General features: G+C 51.7%; 1 pseudogene; it reads right to left on the bottom strand.

Moving 5' to 3' along the window:
• Positions 1–4,178: 4,178 nt before the first annotated feature.
• LOC119279369 lies at positions 4,179–5,892 on the bottom strand (annotated as a pseudogene).
• Between the last annotated feature and the right edge of the window lie 581 nt (positions 5,893–6,473).

The raw sequence follows: 6,473 nt of genomic DNA, 5'->3' as shown, positions 1-6,473 counted from the left end.
CCCATACATGTAGGTTTATTCTTGTTCTTTAAAACATGGCCTAAATGAAACCTATAAATCGAAGCAGAAGGCTGTACGCACCAAATATAGCTACTCTCCCTGCATAAAAATAGACACACGAGTTTTTTTTGAACACAACGAAAATGAGAGCTAGTCCCGACGTTCCCTCCCATCCGCATCTATTTTTAGGCCGATGGAGCCAGCCCCTAGAAAAGACTGCCCCAGCTGAACCTGAAGGAGAAACCAAGAAGACGCGAGGCAACTGATCAGAACGCTAGCTAGTAGCTACACTGTTCGATCTCTCATCGTTCATGGAGAGCAAGGCGATGCGCGTGCGTGTGGGGCTGGCGGCCCTGCTGCTGGGCGGCTGCCTGCTGATGGCGGGCCTGCAGGAGGCCCACGCGACGGCGGCGGAGGCGACCCAGCCGGAGACCACCACGGCGCGCGTGCTCAAGGTGACGGGTGCGTATATGCCGGAGCAGGCCAACCCCTACTCGCGCGGATGCCACGCCAAAAATGGCTGCCGCGGCTGATATGCACGCGCGTTTGTGCGTGGGCGGGCGGGCGTCGCGGCCCGGTGAGTGCAGTGCAGATGCGCGCATGCATGGCACTCGTGTGTTTGTGTCGTGTTTCGGCAGCCACGGACGTACGTGCCGTGCCGTGTGTTTGCTGACCACTCGTTTCCATTCGATTTGTTCATTCCTTACAGCGTGAGAATTATGTATGGTATGGAGTACGTACACTTTCTCCTTCTTTGTAGGATGGACTCTTTATTATTTTGTCAACAGTATTGACTTGGTGCCTCTAGCCGATCCTTATAAATTAACTTCAGGTAGCGGATCCCTTAGGGCTTGTTCGGTTAATCCTCTCTCAAGAGAATTGAAGGGGTTTGACAAGAATTAGTTTGTATTTTGACTTATAAGAGGTTTAAATCCCCCTCAAACCCCTTCAATCCACTCGGATTCGCATGCAACCGAACAAGGCCTTATAAATTAACTTCGGGCGTGGCTTGATCTTCAGTCGACTCCGACTTACCCAGGTATCAATCAAGTGACACAATATTAAAAGTAAAAAATAAAAAAATTATACGGATCTCCACGTAAGATTGCACGATGCTCCTTAACTTCTTAAAAATTGAAGGAGTTAAATTGTGGACGGACCTAATTGAATCCTCAAATTTAACTCTTTAAACAAACTGACCCCTATGCAGTGCTCGGCAACATGTCTTTGCATGGGCATTGTTCTAGTTGTGTGCAGTGGCGGAGACAGGCCCTAGGCAACAAGGGCCTTGGCCTGGGGCGTGTCTACTAATTCTTTTGTAAACTGTTCATATTGTTGCTGCTTTTTACCACCGTAGCTACTGTTCATAGCGAAGGTGGCCTGAGGCGTGTCTTGGTGCTGGCTCCGCTACTGGTTGTGTGGCTAGGTCCACATCAGGATTGTGCATCTGCGAAGATGTGTGATGATGGATGCAGGTGGTGGCAGCACATGGCAACATTGGCTTGGTGGTTTTGTTTGAGTACTGGGTCTCGAGTTTTAAGGGTGAAAACTCTAGGTCCGGCCTTCATTGGTTAAACCTAGCAATGGCATTGTTTACATGTAATTCTATTGTTGAGGACACCACAAGGAGTTTGCTTAGACTCCTCTTTTGGATGAGCCCATGATTTAGCCTTGGTGGTTGGGTCCAACTGTGGTAGTGCTCATGCATTGTTCCATATTTAAGGCGCCATTTGAGCACATATCACATTACCGGGGGGTGTTAGGCTAGTCATAATGGGAGTAACTTAGGTAGTAACATAGCGCATTTCAAGAAAATTTTGCTTACGTGGCAAGTAGTTAATGAGAGGTGGTAACATAATATGTTACTGTAACATAGCACTTCCCGAGACAAGATGAGTCTACAAGTTAATAAATGAAGCCATCCAAGATACTACTCTTATGTTACTTTGCATTATGAAAGTAGTAACTTAGACTAGTGTCATGCATATGACACTAGTCTAAGTTACTCCCCACTATGACCAGCCTTAGGGTATCTCCAACGTTGATCACTAAATTCGACACCGCATCCATTTGCGGACGTGTGGGGACTAGTCTGCACACACTGATGCGGGAGCCGGCCATCCAAGCGTAGCCGCAAATCTTTTACTTTTTTTTAAGTCCGCGAGCTTAAAATAACAACATAGCAAATAGTAATTCTAACTTGAATATTACAATCCAAAAATGTTTTCAAATTAACATAGTTGAAACTTGAAATCAACTAGCACATATGTTCTAGTTGTCCCCTTTAACCGCCCACGAATGCTCAATCAAATCTTCGAATTTGTTGATGCATTTGAACAAACTCATCAAACATGTTCGGATTCAAATTCAAAAGTTTGATGGACCACCATGTTCTCAAATTCAAGAGCTGCGACAGCATCTTGACCCTCATCCTCCACGATGATGTTATGATCACACAACATATCATCATCTCCCACAAGGTCTCCAGATCCCATTGTTTAGCAGGTCCAGGAACAACTGCAAAATGGGCCTGGAACAACTGATCCTTGTCTTTTGGCAAAATGAGATTTTTTTTGACCAACCGGCTTAGAGATAGTCTTGACAAAGGTAGCCTACGAAGGATAGACCCCGTCAACCAGATAGTATCCCATGTTGTATTTGTGCTCAGCCTAGCAAACAATGGAGACCGCTGCAGCACATTGATGTCATTGTGTGTCCCGATCATATGCAAAGAAAGCATGCCAAATCCAGAGATCCTATGATGCAACTGCATCAAGAATGATTGCCCTGATATTGTCCTTGAAATGGCCCTAATATTGCCCTAGTATAGCTTTTGAATAGTTCTTCCATCTCCAACGCATGCAGTCAAGAGATCCGAGCAAACCTGGCCACCCTCTTGCTTCGGACATTGCCAAGAGCATCTCGGTGTCTGCGACGGTTGGTTCTCTCAAGTATTGATGTCCAAACACCAAGACTAAACCTGGGCATTCATCGGGCCGAGCTGTGAAAAGCCCGACCCAGCCCGAAACACATGAAAAGTGCTCTTTTGATTAAAATAATGATTTTTAGGCTATTTAAAATATATATTATACCTATATTTCTAATAAAATAATGAGTTATACCTTGTTCGCGCTTTCGGGCTGGGTTGTCCATGCCCGGGTCTAACCAAGACCACGGCAATAGCAAATCTGACCATGGTTGCTCCGTATGTGCTCTCAGACATCCAGAGGTATTCATCCCATGAATATGCGGCCATGCCATATGCAAACATCCGCAATGCGGCCACACACTTCTGATAATCAAAGAATCTGATCCTTCCAACAACATCCTTCTTCAAGATGAAGTAGTCATCAAAGTACCGGACGCCATGGTAGAGGCGATCGAAGACATTTTTTCGCATCCGAAAGCACCGACGAAAACTGTCAGCAAATAGGGCATCAGCGGCAAGTAGTCATCCATCAACATCAAGTGGCCCCGTGCCCTGTTCTGATTGAGCAGTCGATGACCCTTGATTGATCCCTTGAAATTGAAAACATGCTCTTCCGCCTGCTCCACGTCTGCACATAGCCGTTTCACCCGTGTAGTACTCCTCGTCAGATGAGTCAATGTAGTGCTCGTATATGTACTCCAGGTATGAATCCATTGTTTCAAAGAAGGGACAAAAAAAGTTAGCACGAACATTTCACCAAATGTTTGCCGGACGTGCTGACTACCGTAGAGGTGGATGGTACCTACGTGGCGGAGGACCGACGGGAGGCGTGGACCGGTGGCTGAGCACAGGCAGCATGGTTGTGTGGTGTAGCGGTTGAGGTTCTGACAGCGGGTTGGCGGGCGGCCGGGGCGGTATAGCGGTGGCGTCGACGAGAGAGAAAGCGTATGAGGAGAAAGAGAGAAAGATGGAGACGCGGGGTGCGTGCAGGGTTTTCGGTGGCTGGGGTGTCAGAGTCTTACGTGACTGGTGTCCCGACACCTGCAAAAAACCCCGAGTTTGCTTCCGGTTTACGGGAAAACGGACGTGTGGACCGCTCCGCGGGCCGATGCAGGTCGCTGTCGGATGGCAAATTGCGTCCGGGAAGTTCGGTCCGAACGATTGCGGGAGGTTTGAGGGTCGGCTTTGAAGATGCCCTTACTTGATGACTTTTGTCGATGTTTGTTGCAGTTGTTCTGTTGGTTGCATTTTAAAAAAATAATTGATTGTGTACATCCTCGGTGTCTTGAGTAGCTCTCGAGATCGTGTTGATGCATAGAAAGAAAGTGGAAGCAGCTTCAGAGCTTCTCACTGTCCTGTACTTCGTCAACCCCACAACTCTCTTCCAGTACCAGTGCTTCCCCCACAGGTTCCCAATCTGCTCAATGGGCATCCCCTTGGTCTCCGGCAAGAAGAGGTACGCGAACGCCGTCATGACCAGGATCCACCCGGCGATGAAGAAGAACAACCACGCCTTCAAGCGGCACAGCATGGCCAGGAAGTACTGCGCGACGAGGATGGCGAACACGAATCCCGACGCCACGGTGATGCTCTGCCCGGCGGACCGGACCTCCAGCGGGAAGATCACGCTCGGTATCAGCCAGCTGAGCGGGCCCCAGGACCAGCCGAAGCCGGTGGAGTAGACGCCGATGAGGAAGATGAGGACGACGGCGTAGGTCCTGCTGACCTGGCCCTCGTCGCCGAGCTTCGCGGCCATGATGCCGCCGATGAGCACCTCGGAGAGGAACATTTGGACGCCGCCGAGGATGAGAAGTGTCCGCCTCCCGAAGCGATCGACGAGGAGCATGGACGCGAACGTGGACGCGGAGGAGACGATGACCATGACGATGGTGGAGAGCAGCGCCGCGCTCTCGCTCATGCCGATGGTGCGCAGCAGCACCGGCGCGTAGAAGCCGATGGCGTTGATCCCGGTGAGCTGCGTGAAGGACGGTATGAGGATGGCCATGGCAAGCTGCGGTCGGTACCGTCGCTGCAACAGGATGAGGCGCAGGCCATTGTCGCCGGCCTGCCCCGTTGCGTTGGCGGCGACGATGTCGTCCAGCTCTTCGTCGACGGCGTCGATGCCTCTGATCTTTTGGAGCAGCGCCTTCACCTCGCCACGGCCTTTGCCCTGCTGGACGAGGCTGTTAGGTGTCTCCGGCAGGAAGATGGCGCCGACGAGGAGCAGCACGGCGGGGACGCCGGCTAGGCCCAGCGAGAGCCTCCAGCCCCGGCCAGCCTTGATCTTCTCGGCGCCATAGTTGACGACGGTGGCGGCGAGAGCCCCGAGACAGAGGCTGAACTGGAAGCCGTTGCTGAAGGCTCCCCTGTATCGCGCCGGCGCCATCTCCGACAGGTACAGCGGCACTGCCTGCCATCAAAATCGTCAGTATATTTTTCCACGTAGCCCTTACGAATATGTAGAAAATTTCTTGTTGTGACCTGATTGGCGAACCCGAGGCCGACGCCGAGCAGCGCCCTGCCGAGGATGGCCATGTACACGTTGACGGCGCCCCCGCTGACCGCCGCGCCGCCGAGGTACGCGACGCCGCCGAGGATCATGGACGGCCGGCGCCCGTGCCTCTCCGTGAACCAGGACGCAACGAGCACGGCCGTCAGGAGCCCCGAGACGTAGAGCGAGGAGGTGAAGAGCGTGAGGAGCTGGCTGTCGAACTTGCAGTAGTTGCCGACGCCCGCGCCGGCCTGCATCCGCCTGTGCACGTCCGGGAAGAAGTCCCTGAGGAACGGTTCCATGGACGACACCCGCCCGCGGTGCTGATGTCGTAGCCGAAGATGGCGCCGCCCATGGCCGCCGTGATGCAGGAGAGCGCCGCGAACGCCGTGACCCTCCCGCCGTACTGCCTCTGGTCTTCGCCAGCGCCGCCGGCAGCGAAACCCACGGCCATGGTACGTCCCGAAGCTAGAGCAGGAGCTTGGTATCTGACTCAAGCCTGGCACACACCATGGCAACTCCAACAAGGCTTTAATCCGCGTCCATTGACGACTAACGTAGCGGGGCTGGCTTCTCGGAAGGGCTCTGTACTGTGCACTGTACTGGTGTTGACTGTTGACTGGAGCGATGCTCAGCTCTGATCGTCGTTCCAGCCCTTCAGGATCCTGTCGCTGGGCTAATGCGATGCAGTCATAGCTTGATGTGCCATTTGGTTTGAAATTTCGCTCCATGCCATGCCAGATTTGTTTGTTTGTGCGCCGCAGCCACATAACCGTCACTTTTTCCACGCGATGCTTTGACTTAATTGGCAGTGTACCTATCATCCATTCGCACGTGTGGGTGTAACTCGTTCGGCCCTCCTTGGATAAAATGTTTTTTCTTTTGGATAAATGGAGGACTGCAAATCCTGTAGAAAAATAAAAGGTCGGAGGAAATTGCACAAATACACAACCTCTATGGCAACTCCCACACGCATCACCAAATCGCCCCTAAACATCTAAACTGTACAGAGCGAACATTTTTTGCCATCCAACGGCGGTCACCTAATTTGTC

Source organism: Triticum dicoccoides, chromosome 3B (assembly GCF_002162155.2).
Source record: "Triticum dicoccoides isolate Atlit2015 ecotype Zavitan chromosome 3B, WEW_v2.0, whole genome shotgun sequence".
Classification (NCBI taxonomy): Eukaryota; Viridiplantae; Streptophyta; class Magnoliopsida; order Poales; family Poaceae; genus Triticum; species Triticum dicoccoides.
This window is presented reverse-complemented; position numbering and strand designations above follow the sequence as displayed.